Consider the following 14,772-nt stretch of genomic DNA (forward strand, 5'->3'; position numbering starts at 1 on the left):
ATCTCCTCCTCCCTGTCATCATCCCCCTCTGCTATCATATCTCCTCCACGGCTCTCGACCGGACCCTGCTTGAAAATCAGAAGGCATGGGCCTCTTGCTTTGACTCTGTGTTGTTGCACCTCTCTATAGGCCGCTCTTAATCACTGCAATCCTATCTAACTATCTCTGAGAAGGTCCGAGCTCGGAAACCTACCACCTGCTCATACAAGTTCTGCCTCAGGCCCTCCTCAAACTTCCTTACCTTCCTTTCCTCATCTGGCACCAGATATGGGGCGAACTGGGACAACTCAATAAATCTCACTGCATACTGCTGCACCGTCAAAGGCCCTTGTGTTAGATACAGAAACTATGATGCCTTTACACTTCTGACCGTAGCGGGAAAGTACCGCTCAAAGAAAATCTCCCTAAAATGACTCCATGTCATCGCTATAGGGTCCGACCTCTGCTCCTCTAGTAATCTCACTGACCTCCACCAGCGCTTTGCATCCCTAGTCAACTTAAATGTGGCAAATAACACCCTTTACTCGTCTATATATGAGAGAACTGTCAGTATGTCCTCTATCTTCTGAACCCAGTTCTCTGTTACTAGTGGGTCCGCTCCTCCAGCAAAAGACGAGGATCGCATACACGTGAACTGCATGATCATGCAACTCCGCTCCCTTGAGCTCTTGGCCATCTCAGCCATCACTTGTTGAGTGACGCTATGCAACACTGCGTCAGGGTCTCCACCACCCATACTGGAAGGTCCTACTCCATCACCTCCCACACTCGTGTTACTGTTCCCCGGATCCATCATGCAAAGGAAGCAACTAATTTCAGCATACAATTACTATCACACAACCAATACACTGCTATAATTCATAAATTATTCTTCCACGACCATTTATCTTCACATCCTTAATCCCCATTTAGGATTCAGCCCTACCACTCAGAAACAAGACCTAGTGATAGTATCCATGGTTTTCCTAAAATCGTCACCCTAGGAAAAACACATAAACAACCCCGGTACTCTTGTCTCTAGGCCACAAGATAGAATCCTAAATTACCACCTCATCCTCTAACAATCACTAACTCACATTTCAATCTACCCATCTTCTATTTCTCTTAAAATCCACTCCTATACTTTGGTATTGTATTCTACTGTTTACTAAAGTCTACAGAACCTAACAACTTAGGCTTTGATACCAAACTGTGACGCCCTGATTTTCATACAATTTTTTTTACAATAATAAATAAATAGTCACTCGTCACCAACAATATTCGCCAATCGGCCACGTCAACAACCATGTTACCACTCATATGACCCGACCCGCATTGGGTACCGGGTAAAAAGTCATTTCATATATACAACCTAACAGCGGAAGATAGTATATACATAACAGTCAGAATACAATACCCAGAGTATCAACATACATATATATACATCACCATCACAGAACCAAAACAACACAATCCTAGGAAAATTACACCTCCCTAGTCCAAGAACTTACCCTGTATGTTAGGGTCCCAACTCCCTATTTTAACAACACAAGAAATTAATAAGGTTCTCGTCAACGAACCCAGGGTATTTGTCGACGAGGATACAAGGGGATCTCATTGACGAGGACAGCTTTCGTCAACGAGAAGATACCAAGAGGGGGTATATGACTGTCTGAAATTCATCGACGAGGAGAGAAGATTCGTCGACGAAACTTCTTCAGGACTCGTCGACAAGGTGACGTGTCTCGTCGATGAATTCGGCTCTATAAATAGTAAAAATACAAATTAAATTGTAGGAACTGGTGCAGCAAACACACACACTCTCTCTAAAACGTCTCCCACTCCTTCTCTCTTCGATTTCGGGTCCGTTTCTCATCGAATTGAAGATCAGAGGCCACCACGACGCTCCTGATGAAGTTCTCTGCATGTCTGCTGGAGCTGATCGTTGGTGGAGTTGGTTTGAAATTCATCCCAAATTCAGGGTAAGGTGTTTTATTTAGAATATGCTTTCCTTGCAATTATAGGAAATGTTATATGTAAGAAAATACTGATGTTTTGTTCTGGGGGATGTCGTTTTCAGGGTGTTGAGTGGAAAACCCTGTGGGTGCAGGGCCGAAGTTCAGTGAGGGCTTTTCAGAAACTAGGTAAGAGAAATATGCTATGCTAGGAGATTTGATTTCGTTAACAAAAATTTTACAGTTGCATGTATACCAATTATTATGTAGTTTTTACAAAATATGAGAGTATAAAACATTTGTGGCTTGAGTAGATATTATTTAATGTAGAATTTTATATAGTTTTTCCAGTATATGATTTTATTCAGAACATATAGATATAGCCAAATATTTATAGATATTATACAGTTAGATGCATGTACATATACATTTTTATTCAGATAGTTTCACAGATGGATATATATACACACACAGATGTTTATTCAGAGCGGTATACATAGTATTTACAGAATGTTATGTTTTCCTAAATGCCATAACACTCAGAGTATACAGACAGATTATACAGATAGAAAGCACAGACATATTATACAGTTATAGCATCAAGATGCTACAGATATTACAGTATTTACAGTACAAATTAATAGTGTTATGGTTATTTTGGAAACATAATGAAAGCAGTAAAATAGTATAGTATATATATGTATATAGTATCAGATCCCTGTGGAAAGATTACAGACAGATACAATTTACAGAGCATGGTACCGTTACTATATACAGAATAGAGTGCAACCACATATCTCAGATGGTGTGTGGTACCGTCAAACTGTGCTTGGAGAGGATGCAGCTCCCCAGTTCACTGGGTTGAGGGGGTCAGTTTGACGAGGTAGTAGCCAGTCCCGAGCTTAGGAGTGGATGTAGTTTGGCCGGGCTGAGGTATTGTAGAGTTTAGTGACTTACCTAGAGGGCCGACCAGGTTAAGTCTCACCTACGGGCGGCACAACCCTGTGGTCAAATCATGACATACAGAGTCCCAGGGAAAGAACACAGTTATGTATATGTATACAGTTTTACAGCTTTTGTTGTATATAGTATGATATTAGCAGTATGAATGATATAAAGTTCAGATGATAGAACTATTTTAAGCTACTATACATGTGATATATGTGTTTTACAGATTTTTCATATCATGTAGTTTTAAAAACTATTATTATAATTATACCACTCGGTTATAACACACTAGTAATAACATATTTTCACTTACTGAGCGTTGTCTCACCCCATTACTTTACCATTTTTCAGGTGAGCCAGCTAGACGAGCAGATCAGGCTCGCAGATAGAGAGGTTACTTGGTTACCCTGGTTGTAGGGTGAGTTTGTGACAGAGTTTTGTATTTTTGGGGTAGGTGATACCGGAGGGAGTTGTTTTATATGACTATGGTTTGAATATACTGAGTTCTAGTATTATATGGTATAAATGGTTGTATGACTTATGTATCCGCTGCGTAGGAATGGTTATCTATATATATATGTTTTAAAAAAAAATGGAGGAATTTTGGGTCGTTACACCTATGGTCTCGGAGCTCTATCACCTGGCCTATCCCTGTTCCCTGAAAAATTTAGATAATTTGGGTGAGACACATCTCAGTAAGAAGGAATAAATTATTTACAGTGTGTGGCCATATGAGTTTAGTTAATAAATTATTTGCAGTGTGTGGCCATATGAGTTCAGTTATAACACACTTTACCTTTCAAATCAACATTTCATTTGAGAAAAGTGTACTGATAACATATTCTCATAATCATAGAGATATACAATACAAGCTTTTATAAGCTCAAAAATCATTCCTCAAATTCAATCATTTCCAACACACATATTTACCTGCGAAGTTCTTGAGAATAGGAAAGATTACCCGCCCATACAGGTGGCTTCCCTCTACCCTAACACGTTATGCAGTCAGGTATGGCCACATCTGATACCTGTCAGTGCACTCACCTTACTCCGTAAGCCCTCAGGCAGAGAGTTTCATTTCGCCTCAATTATTTATATTATTAACTCACACAGATCCATTTTTCAATTTTATCATTCTCTATTTATCAATTTTCATTATTTCTTTCATTTCTCATTTTAGTCCATTTTATCATTCTTTCACTTTCCATTTCCATTTCACTATTCGGCTCATGAGTATCTTTGATATCTAGTACCAACATCGCGTCAGTAACTCATGGCTACCCTGAGGATCTTTCTTTCCATGTCATGCTTCCCCCCATGGTCAAGGTAGTGCGGTCCGAAGGCTGGATTTAACCCCGGTTGGCCGACCCGGTTAGATCAAAATATCATATCACATATCTCGTGTCTGTAGTACGATTGGCTGACCTATAGCCCTGATCCGGACTCAGGGGGCACAACAACTCTACTAAACAGCTCAGTCGACTGTCACGCCACATGCTCCAAGAGTCCGTGTGGTTGCACTACACCACTAGTAACGGTACCGTGCTCAATATAACAACCCATCATTAAGGTTTCCATAACCATCCATCAGGGTTCACTACCACATACCCACAATCATTATGCGGTATTGGCTTTTCATTAATCATATTTTAGTATATACGTTTCAGAATTCACATTCTCATTTTCACGTTTCAATATTTCCATATCATTAATCTCATATCAGTATATCTCATTTCATCTCAATATAAATGTTCTCATAATTTTTTGTGCACATTTTTTCATCTCATAAAAGTATATATCATATTTCATGTATTTCCACATTTCTCAAATTACCCATATAAGTAATTCGCAAAATCTCATTTTTCATGCAAATCATTTCTACTCACACATAAATACCATATTTCGTTATTTTCCACTAATCACATCAATAATTCTTATTTCAATATTTTCTCAGAAATTACTCATTGTTATATTTCACATTTTTCAATATGTCATATGCCACATAATTTATCTGATATTTATATCATAATAATTTTCAAACAAAATACCATATACTCATTTTCACATATTAATTCAAATAGTAGTTCTAAAAATACTGTTATAATTTATTCCCCTTACCTGACTTACTGAGAGTCTCGTTAGAACCCAAATCCTATGCCCTTGGCGCTCGAAACTCAAATCCTACAATTTGCATTTTTCCCAGATTAATTAACTCATTTCCCCAAAAGAGTACCCACATTATCTTCCCTAGGCTCCATATATACCAAATTAACATTTAAACTATATTTAACACCCTCACTTAATTTTCTGAATTATGCCTGCGTGGTCCCGAAATTACACTCGCGACGCTCACCCGGGCCCTAAATATCAAAAATCCTACTTCAACCTCAGATGCTCAATATTCTAGAATTTCTAAATCAACATTAATTAAATAATAATAAGCCCCTTAATAACCCCTTTATCCCAAATTTGGGGTTATGCCTACAACGATCCCACGAGAAATTTGTTTCGCTAGACTTGTAGAGAATTATCCTTAGATTCTCGTGGTGGTGTCCGATCGTCAATTGGGCTTAAAATTCACAAGAAATTGAGGTAAAAGGGGAGATTTAACTTACTCCAAGAGATACGCTAACGCCACTCCTACCACCAATCTGCTCCTGTAAAAATGACGGCGACGGAAAACAGAATCCAGCAGTATCTTTCGATTTCCGATCAGGCGAGTATTCGTCGAGAAAACGAGGAGAGAGGGAGAGAAAATGAGGAGTGAGAGACGAGAACTGGTGAAGGGGGCTCTCTACGCGTTGCTCCCTCTCCGTATCCCTTTCTGTTGTGAAATCTAGGGGTGAGCATAATTCGGTGAAAACCGAATTAACCGAATTAACCGGCCGAAATTAACCGGTTCGGTTCGGGTCAAAAAGTCAATTCGGTCAGTTCGGTTAAAATTTTATGAAATCTCAGTTAATCGGGTTCGGTTCGGTTAACGGTTAAAAAAACATCGGTTAACCGATTAACCGAAATTTTAATATACTTTATTATATATTAATAATAAGGTGGGGCGGGCCGGAGGGGTGGGCAGGCGACTCGGGCTTGGCCCGCTTGGGGTTTGGGGCCTGGGCCTGGTGGGAAAAAAAGGCTCCGTGCGGGCCGTGCGGTGCCTTCCACGCCTCCGGCCTTCGCTCATTTCACTCCGTGATCCGTCCACACTCCACAGTCCACCACACTCACAGAATCTCAATCACTTTCCACACTCCCCAGATACACACATAGACTCACGTCACTCACACTCTCACAGACTCACACTCACAGCGGGGAATCGGGGATTTGGGGATTAGAGTTAGGGTTTATCATCGCGAAGCTCTGTTCCTCAGTTTCTCTGTGGTCTGCCCGACTCTGCCGAGTGCCGATTACCGAGTGCTGATCTGCCCCGCAGGCCGCAGCTCTCCTCTCCTGCCTAGCTGCCTCTCCATCGGAGTCATCGAACCACGTTTGAAGCCTCCCGTCTCGGTCCTCAAAGTCACTCCTCAGCATGACAGCGTCTCGGACTCTTAGTCTCAGCCACCGCCCACCGGCCCACCACCTCGCCGTGCAAAGCCGGACCCCAGTGGCAGTAAGTCAGTAACTCTTCCTCTCCTCCTCCTCCTCTTCTTCTTCTTCTTCCACTTTTATTATTATATTTATGTGCGTTTTTTGGGTTTGCATTTATCAACATATTTGCTGCTTCATTTTTAATTTCCAGTAGAAATTATTATTATTATTATTATTATTATTATTATTATTATTATTTTATTGTTGTTTTTCTTATTTTGGGTTCTTTGTTCTATGGTAAAATATTATTTTTATTAATAAAATTAATAAATAAGGTATTTAATTAAGCTGGATTTGGTTTTTTTATTTTTTTGTATAATTATCAATTTTAAATAAAATCGGTTAAAATCGGTTAACCGAATTACCCGTTCAGGTAATTTGGTCGGTTAAGGTTCGGTTTGCACGACCAATTCAGTCGGTTCGGTTAACACTTTTGTTTAACCGAATTTTTCGGTTAATTCGGTTAATTACCCGAATTTGGCCGAACCGACCGTTTGCTCACCCCTAGTGAAATCCTCCTAAAGGAAGCTTTAGGAGGATTATGTATATATATAAATATAAAATAATAATAATAATATTTAATTAATAAAAATAAAAATAAATTTTAATTATTATTATTATTTTTAAAATTAATTAATTAATTAATTATTTATTTATTTATTTTATTTTTTTAATTTTTTTTTGGGAATCACCCCACTAATCTTGTATAACCATTTTTGGAATTATTACACCATTGATCTCCTTTGGTCAAACATTGGTTGAAAGACCCGAATTCTACTGTTGAAAGTCCATGTTCAAGATCAATATATTGTTCTCTGGAAGAAGCTAGGGTAAGACACTTGTCAAGAGCTGTGGTCTGATCATATTCTTTGACATGAGGTCTATTGTGGGAATTAAGAAGAGTACGGACTTGGTTGGCCAAGAATTTCTTTTTTCTAAAGATATTATAGGGATTAACAAGATGAAGAGAGGTTTCCTGGATCTGAGTAGAGTTAGGAATATAGGAATATTCAACTAAGTTGGTAATTTTTGAAGAAATGGTTCTTTTGATGAAGGGAGGAAGAGAGATGGAAGAAGAAAGATGATTGAAATCTTGAGAGGGTGTATTCATGGTTTGCAAGTTTTCCCTATTGCTAATTGTACCTTGTTCTTCTAAAATCATTTCTATGATCTTAACTTGAGCCCCTTGATCATCCAAAGGAAAGCAACCAATCTACGACCATATCTCCAACACAGTCCCTCCCATGGACTTTCAACAGGAGAACTCGGGTCTTTCAACCAATGTTTTACCAAAGGAGGTTAATGCGGACCGTAGAACCTTTCTGATTTGCAAGATCCTCTTTAGAGGCAAGCACAAAGTATACTCGACGCCATGACATGAACATCAGAGGTGCTAGGTTACGGGTATCCACTGTAAAGTTATCCCTCATAAAATCATGAGAACATTACAAGCTCATAGAAGTGAAGCTTAGAAGCCCTTTTGACAAATAGGTCTAGGGAAAGAGAGAATTAGAAAGTCATAAATAAGAACACAAAGGTTTTATTTCTTAAACTTGTTCCAACGTGTTCTGTCTTACAAACGGGAAGACAGTCCCTTATATAGAGGCCAAAGGATAAGCATAAGCGCAAAGCTTTCTCCTGACTTGATATAAAGCAAAGATAGACAAAGACTTAGAGTAGACAATGACATAAAGATAAAAGTGGGTGAAGAATTTAGGGGTGACGATTGGCGGATGACAAAAGGTGACAGCATATGGGCGGCTGCATTTGTGCGGTTTCCTGCCACCTTTCATCGGCCAACAACTTTTGACTTTAGTGACCAACAACTTTAGACTTTAGAGCCAACAACTTTTGATTTTAGTGACCAACAACTTTAGATTTATTTATCCAACAATACATAAAGTAAACAGATAAATAGTGGAACAGGATATGTAGCCAGCTACATGTGATGTGGTGGCGACAAGTTGAGGTTGATGTAGTCCTCATTGGTGATTTCTCCATAGATGGGGTGATGATAGGTATGAGGAAGGAACAGGTCATCTGTGTCCATCGGATCTTGAGAGTCTTACATAGTAGCTTTGTAAGATGGTGGTTTAGGTGCTGGGATGATGTCTGGAATGACATGGAGGATTTCAGAGTAGAACTTGAAATCATTCATTTCAATCCGAGGATCTGTGGATCAGGGAGAATCTTATTTTTGAAATCAAGCATTATGGGAAAAGATGAATTGTCCATTTCAACCGTGAAATGCTTTGATCTTACATAAAAGTCAAAATTTTGAATCCCATTTTTCATCGCAAGAATTTCTTTAAAAACAATGTGATAATGTTTTTGGGAATCTTTGAATTCTTCGTTGGCATGTCCACAAAAAGATTTTTTTATTATCCTTTTCTTCAAGCAGTAAGGCACCTCAATAATGGTCACTTGCATCTTACTATAAGATAAGGTTTCCTATGGATGGAATAGTCAGAGGTGGTGGATTCTCTGCAGCTTTCTTGAGATTTTTGACAGCTTGTGTCTATTCTGGGCCCCAAGGGGGTGGCTTCTTCTTTAAAAGATATAACAGGGTAGTGATATACTGACTGGAATGGGGGATAAAGTCTCTTACGTAATTGATGATGCCAAGAAATTGTTGAATTTGCTTTACGGAGAGATCTTTATCAGGGAAATGCAATAATTCTTCAGCAAGATGGGGACCTGGACGGATTGTCCCATGTGAGATCTACATACCAAAAAAGTCAATTGTATTTTGTCCAATTGTGCTTTTCTTTCCTGAAAGCATAATCCCATAAGATTTTGCCAGTTGTTCAAACTGTCGAAGAAGCTGATAATGATCTGCTTGGGATTTAGAGAATAGCAGGATGTCATCAATGTATATTAGGGTACTGTGCAGGGTAAGATTAAAAATCCTAGTCATCGCTTTCTGAAATAGTGAAGGAGTAATTTTCAAGCCGAAGGGCAAAACAGTCCATTGAAACTGTTCATTTAGGATGCAGAAGGCAGTTTTGTATCTATCATTTGGATGGATTCCAAGTTGCCAAAAGGCTCCTTTGAGATCAAACTTGGAAAATATCGTTGCCTGAGCAAGATGAACGAACTGTGTCCTGGTTTTTGGAATAGGGAATTTATCATCCATAATGAATGTATTAAAAGACTTGTAATCAATGACTAGTCTTTTCTTTCCTCTGATTTTCTCTTACCTTTCTCAACATAAAATGCTTGGCATGCCCAAGAAGAGCTAGTCGGCTCAATGAGACCTTGTTTTAACAGAGAATGATATTCTTCCCTTGCAAGTTGAAGATTTGAGGGGGACATTCTTGGATGGGTGGCTTTAGTAGGACTGACATCTTCATTTAATTTGAAAGGGATATGAATAAAAAACTCTGGATTTTTCCAAAGAGGATGGTCATGGATAAACTGATCATGGCATTCAGCACATAATTTCACGAGTTGTTCTTGAATGGGCTGAAAATCTAGAGAGGAATAGGAAATAGAATAAATTTTGTTTGTTTGAGTAAAGGGTTTGAATTCTCTTTTGCACTTAATTCTAGTGGGAAGAATCCTTAGGGATTTGGATAGACAATAAACACCCCGTCCTAAAAGAACATCTTTTTGTGGGAGAGAACTCCCAATAACATGTGTCCAAATGATGCAGTTAGGAAAGAGTTTAATTCCAATTTTCCTTTTGTAAATCAAAGTGGTAGTAAAGATTTGATCATTTGCAGCTCTAAAGAATTGAGTGTGGGAAGACCAACAATCCGAAGGTAGGACTTTTGGATTAATCATGGTCTTATGGGAACCTGTATCAATGTATGCAACAACATGTATGAGTTTACCATATTTTTTAGGAAGGAGTTGGATTTGAACATGAGAACTTATTTGTGATTCTTCAGAAGAGAGGAGAGGTTGGACATTAAATATTTCATCTGAATGAGAATCATCAGCTGAATCAGAATTTTTCGAGTCAGTAAGGACAAGAATGGTTTCTTCTGTCATTTCTTCTTGTTCTCAAAGAACGGATTCAACATCTGCATTGAGATCTTCAGTTTGTAACTGTTGAGCAAACTTTGTAGATTTTGTCCGATTTGCAGGGCATTGTTTAGCATAGTGTCCTTTCTTTTTTCAAATGAAACAACAAGAAGACTTGTCGTGTCCTCGTCGAGATTTCTTTTTGAAGAATCTAAATCTCTTTTTCCCTTCGGAATCCTTTCTGAGACGCTTATCAGAACTATAATCTTTGAAGTGTTTCTTCTTTTTAGGACTACAGATACAATCCTTTTCTTTGCATTTGATCTGAAGATAAGGCTTCTTGCACTGCTTAGTGAACTTGTGGTTCTGCTTCATCATCTTTGAGAATAATTAGTGTGTGTCATATAATTTTTCAAGAGAGGCCAAGGCAAGTTAATGAATTTCTCCAAGAGAGATGTCTCTAAGAGATCTTTGGAGAGAAGAGAGTCTCCTTTGAAGTTCAGGTGGAATATCTTCTGGTAGAGAATTGACATAAACCTACATGAGCTTTTCATCATTAAGACCGCCAAGAAGATAATATCGTTTGGACATTCTTTGATAATGAAAATCAAGATCTTTTCTCTTCAATGAACAACAATGCATCTCAAAGTAATCTTGTCTAACTTCATTAGCATGAGCATCAGGGTCTCCAAAAAATTCTCAATAAATAGTTCCAAGGGCATGAGAGGGAGATTGTGATATGATGAACTGTAATTGTCTGTAATCACCAAGACTTTGGAGCCAATCTCTTAACGTTCAAGTAAATCTAGAAATAAATTCTAAAAGAATTGTTTCGAGATTGTTGCCTGGTTTAGAGAGTTGGAGATCAATCCAAACACCAAATTCTCCAATTCTATCTCTTCATTTTGTGGGTGAGAGTCCTTCAAATGAGAACCAAGGACCATTATGAGGAACATATTGCTTTAGGGTTGAGTCAGCTGTGGTTGAATCAACTTCAATGGGTTCTTCTACAATTGGAGTTGTAGTATCAGTCTGTTCATTAAATTCTTGTATTCTGCAAGATCTTGGATCAGTGGGAGATGCTATTAGCATGTGTGAAAGATCTGTAATCTCATCATCCAGTGTGGACAGAGTTTCTGATAATGCTTCAATGGAGACATTGCTTTCATCATAATCTTCGGAGGATGCTTCGGGGATGGACAAAACTTTGTCAGCAAGCATTGATGGTGGCTGATCTAGGGATGAAAATGGTAGCTTAAACTTTTGATCAACAGAAGTAGGATTGGAAGACTCTGATTTGGGCAAAGCTAGGGGTCTTGGGGAAGTGGCTTTGGATGGTATGAGAGAATGTCTTTTGAGGAAATCAACAGTTGATTTGAAATGCTTAGAGTAATCTGGTAAGTAGGATGGAGATGGTGGTGATTGAGATGGAAAAAAGGAATATAACGGAGTGTAGGGAAAGGGTTTAGGGACATAAGGAATTGGTGAAGAATGATGGAGATCTCGTTCCATCTGAGACAATTGGTCTTTGAGTCTGATAATCTCTGTCTCCTTTTCATTGAACATCGGTCCATAATATCTGTGTCAATGTACTGTCTGAGCTCAGCACCAAGACTATTGATTTTCTTTTTCAGGCTAGAGTACATATCATCAAGTCTGGAATTAAGACAATCAAGTCTTTGGTTCACCTGAGTACCTTGAGAAATGAGTTTATCAACCTTATGATCAATGGAAGATAAAGTTGAATTCAAAGATGTGGCATTTTGGGTTTGCCAGTTTAAGACTTGTTCAGCTTGTGAGGGGAGTTTCCTGGAACCATCTGGTTGGACAAAAGGTCTAGAATGAAGATTTGATTTTGGATGTGACCTGGGTTCCAATGGTGGAAAATTTTTATCATATGAGGATGCCATGAAACAAGGAATAGGTTGGGCTTGAGTCTAGCTACGTACTGGATTTTGGTAAGGAATTGGATCAGGTTCTTTTGAAGGAAGTAATCCTTCTTGACGAAGAATTTCAAGGGCTCTTTCATAGATCCATAGAGGTTTAGGTTTAGGATTTGGATGTCGAGTTCCTATCCATGAGCTATTTGGATCATCAGGCCTTCTGTGAGGGGGAAATGGTTTGCAGGACAGTTTGCTTTCCTTTGGATGATCAAGGGGCTCCTGACTCTGTGTGGTATCAAAGCTATGTTTCTTTCCTGGAGTCCAGGAAAGTTAAGATCATAGAAGTGATTTTCGAAGAACGAGGTACAATTAGCAGCAGGGAAAACTTGCAAACCATGGATACACCCTCTTAAGATTCCAATCGTCTTTCTTCTTCCATCTCTCTTCCTCCCTCCATCAAAAAAACCACTTCTTCAAAAATTACCAACTTAGTTGAATATTCCTATATTCCTGAATCTGCTCAGATCTAGGAAACCTCTCTTCATCTTGTTAATCCTTATAATATCTTCAGAAAAAAGAAATCCTTAGCTAACCAACTCCATACTCTTCTTATTTCCTACAATAGATCTCAGGTCAAAGAGTATGTTTAGACCACAGCTCTTGACCAGTGTCTTATCCTAGCTTCTTCCAGAGGATAATATATTGATCTTGAGCTTGACCAAGATTTGATCAACCAATGGATCCGAGAAGGTTATACTCACCTTCACTTCGGTGTTGTTCGTCTTCTCCTCACCCTGCATGGCAGAAAAGGACTTCTTGTTACAGTAAGAATTACTCTCCTCAACACCACTTATACTCAGTATGAGCATGCTGCTATTGGGACTTCTCTTACTACACTTCAAGCTGGAAGTGTCTGTCTCACCTTTTTTCCCAACTTCAATATTCCTTTACGGGATAGAAACTTGAAGAATTATAAAGGTCCAGCTTCAAATCACTGGGGCTCCTCATAAATCCTCTATCTGTATGGCCACTCTTCACCATTAGCTCATCTATAGACTACAAGATCATGCTGTTGATCTCCCCTTTCCGGGACAGTTTGACAACACTATCCTCATTACTGCTGAAAGAGAGGATGAAGTGCCAACAATCTTGCAGATACCAAGAAATTCCTAGAAATGAATTAAAACAACTTATTCCTTTAGAATGGATTACCAGCAATGAGCAACTTCACCAACATTCCATACTAATTCATTTTTCAGATCCGAAATTTCAGAGACTTCTAGATGGAACTGTGAAAACTATGTTTGATTCGAAAGATGGTGCTTCCTCCAGCACACCCCCAGCATTTCACGGTAGAAATGAACAATTCATCTTTTCCCAAAATGCTTGATTTCAAGAATAAGATTCTCCCTAATCCATAGATCCTCAGATTGAAAGACTGGTTTTCCAGATATGATTTCTCTGTGAAACATATAAAAGGCGATCACAATGTTCTTGCTGATATGCTTTCTCGCCCTCGGAAAACTTCTTTTCTAATCTCAAAACATCAAGCCATCCATTTGATCCTCATGGCATCCTCCTCCTCCTCCTCCATAGATATACTTCACCTTAGTGCCTCCACTCAAATGACTTTCCCTCCTGAATTTCCTTCACAAAGTCTGAACACAGCCCAGCTAAACTCTTTTGCTATGACCCACTACCAATCTTATGCTGACAAGATTGGACATCACCTCACCTTTCCATCTTATCCTTTCCTGAATCCATACATCATCAAGCCCTCGTATTTTGATACTAATGTTCTATGGTATATTTCTATTTTGCAGGTCCATGCCGTATTTATACCACTATAGGAAGCTTACTTAGCATCTACATTGAGATCTTCAGTTTGTAACTGTTGAGCAAGCTTTGCAGATTTTGTTCGATTTGCAGGGCATTGTTTAGCATAGTGTCCTTTCTTTTTGCAAATGAAACAACGAGAAGACTTGTCGTGTCCTCGTCGAGATTTCTCCATAGATGGGGTGATGATAGGTAGGAGGAAGGAACAGGTCATCTGTGTCCATCGGATCTTGAGAGTCTTGCATAGTAAAGTCTTCACCCACTTTTATCTTTATGTCATTGTCTACTTTAAGTCTTTGTCTATCTTTGCTTTATGTCAAGTCAGGAGAAAGCTTTGTTCTTGTGCCTATCCCTGAGGCTCTATATAAGGGACTGTCTTCCCGTTTGTAAAACAGAACGTTGGAACAAGTTTGAGAAATAAAACCTTTGTGTTCTTATCTATGACTTTCTAATTCTCTCTTTTCCTAGAGCTATTTGTCAAAAGGGCTTCTAAGCTTCACTTCTATGAACTTGTAATATTCTCATGATTTCATGAGGGATAACTTTACAGTGGATACTCGTAATCTAACCTTTGTGGTTTAAACTTTTGATCAACAGAAGTAGGATTGGAAGACTCT

Source organism: Malania oleifera, chromosome 2 (genome assembly GCF_029873635.1).
Source record: "Malania oleifera isolate guangnan ecotype guangnan chromosome 2, ASM2987363v1, whole genome shotgun sequence".
Lineage (NCBI taxonomy): Eukaryota > Viridiplantae > Streptophyta > Magnoliopsida > Santalales > Ximeniaceae > Malania > Malania oleifera.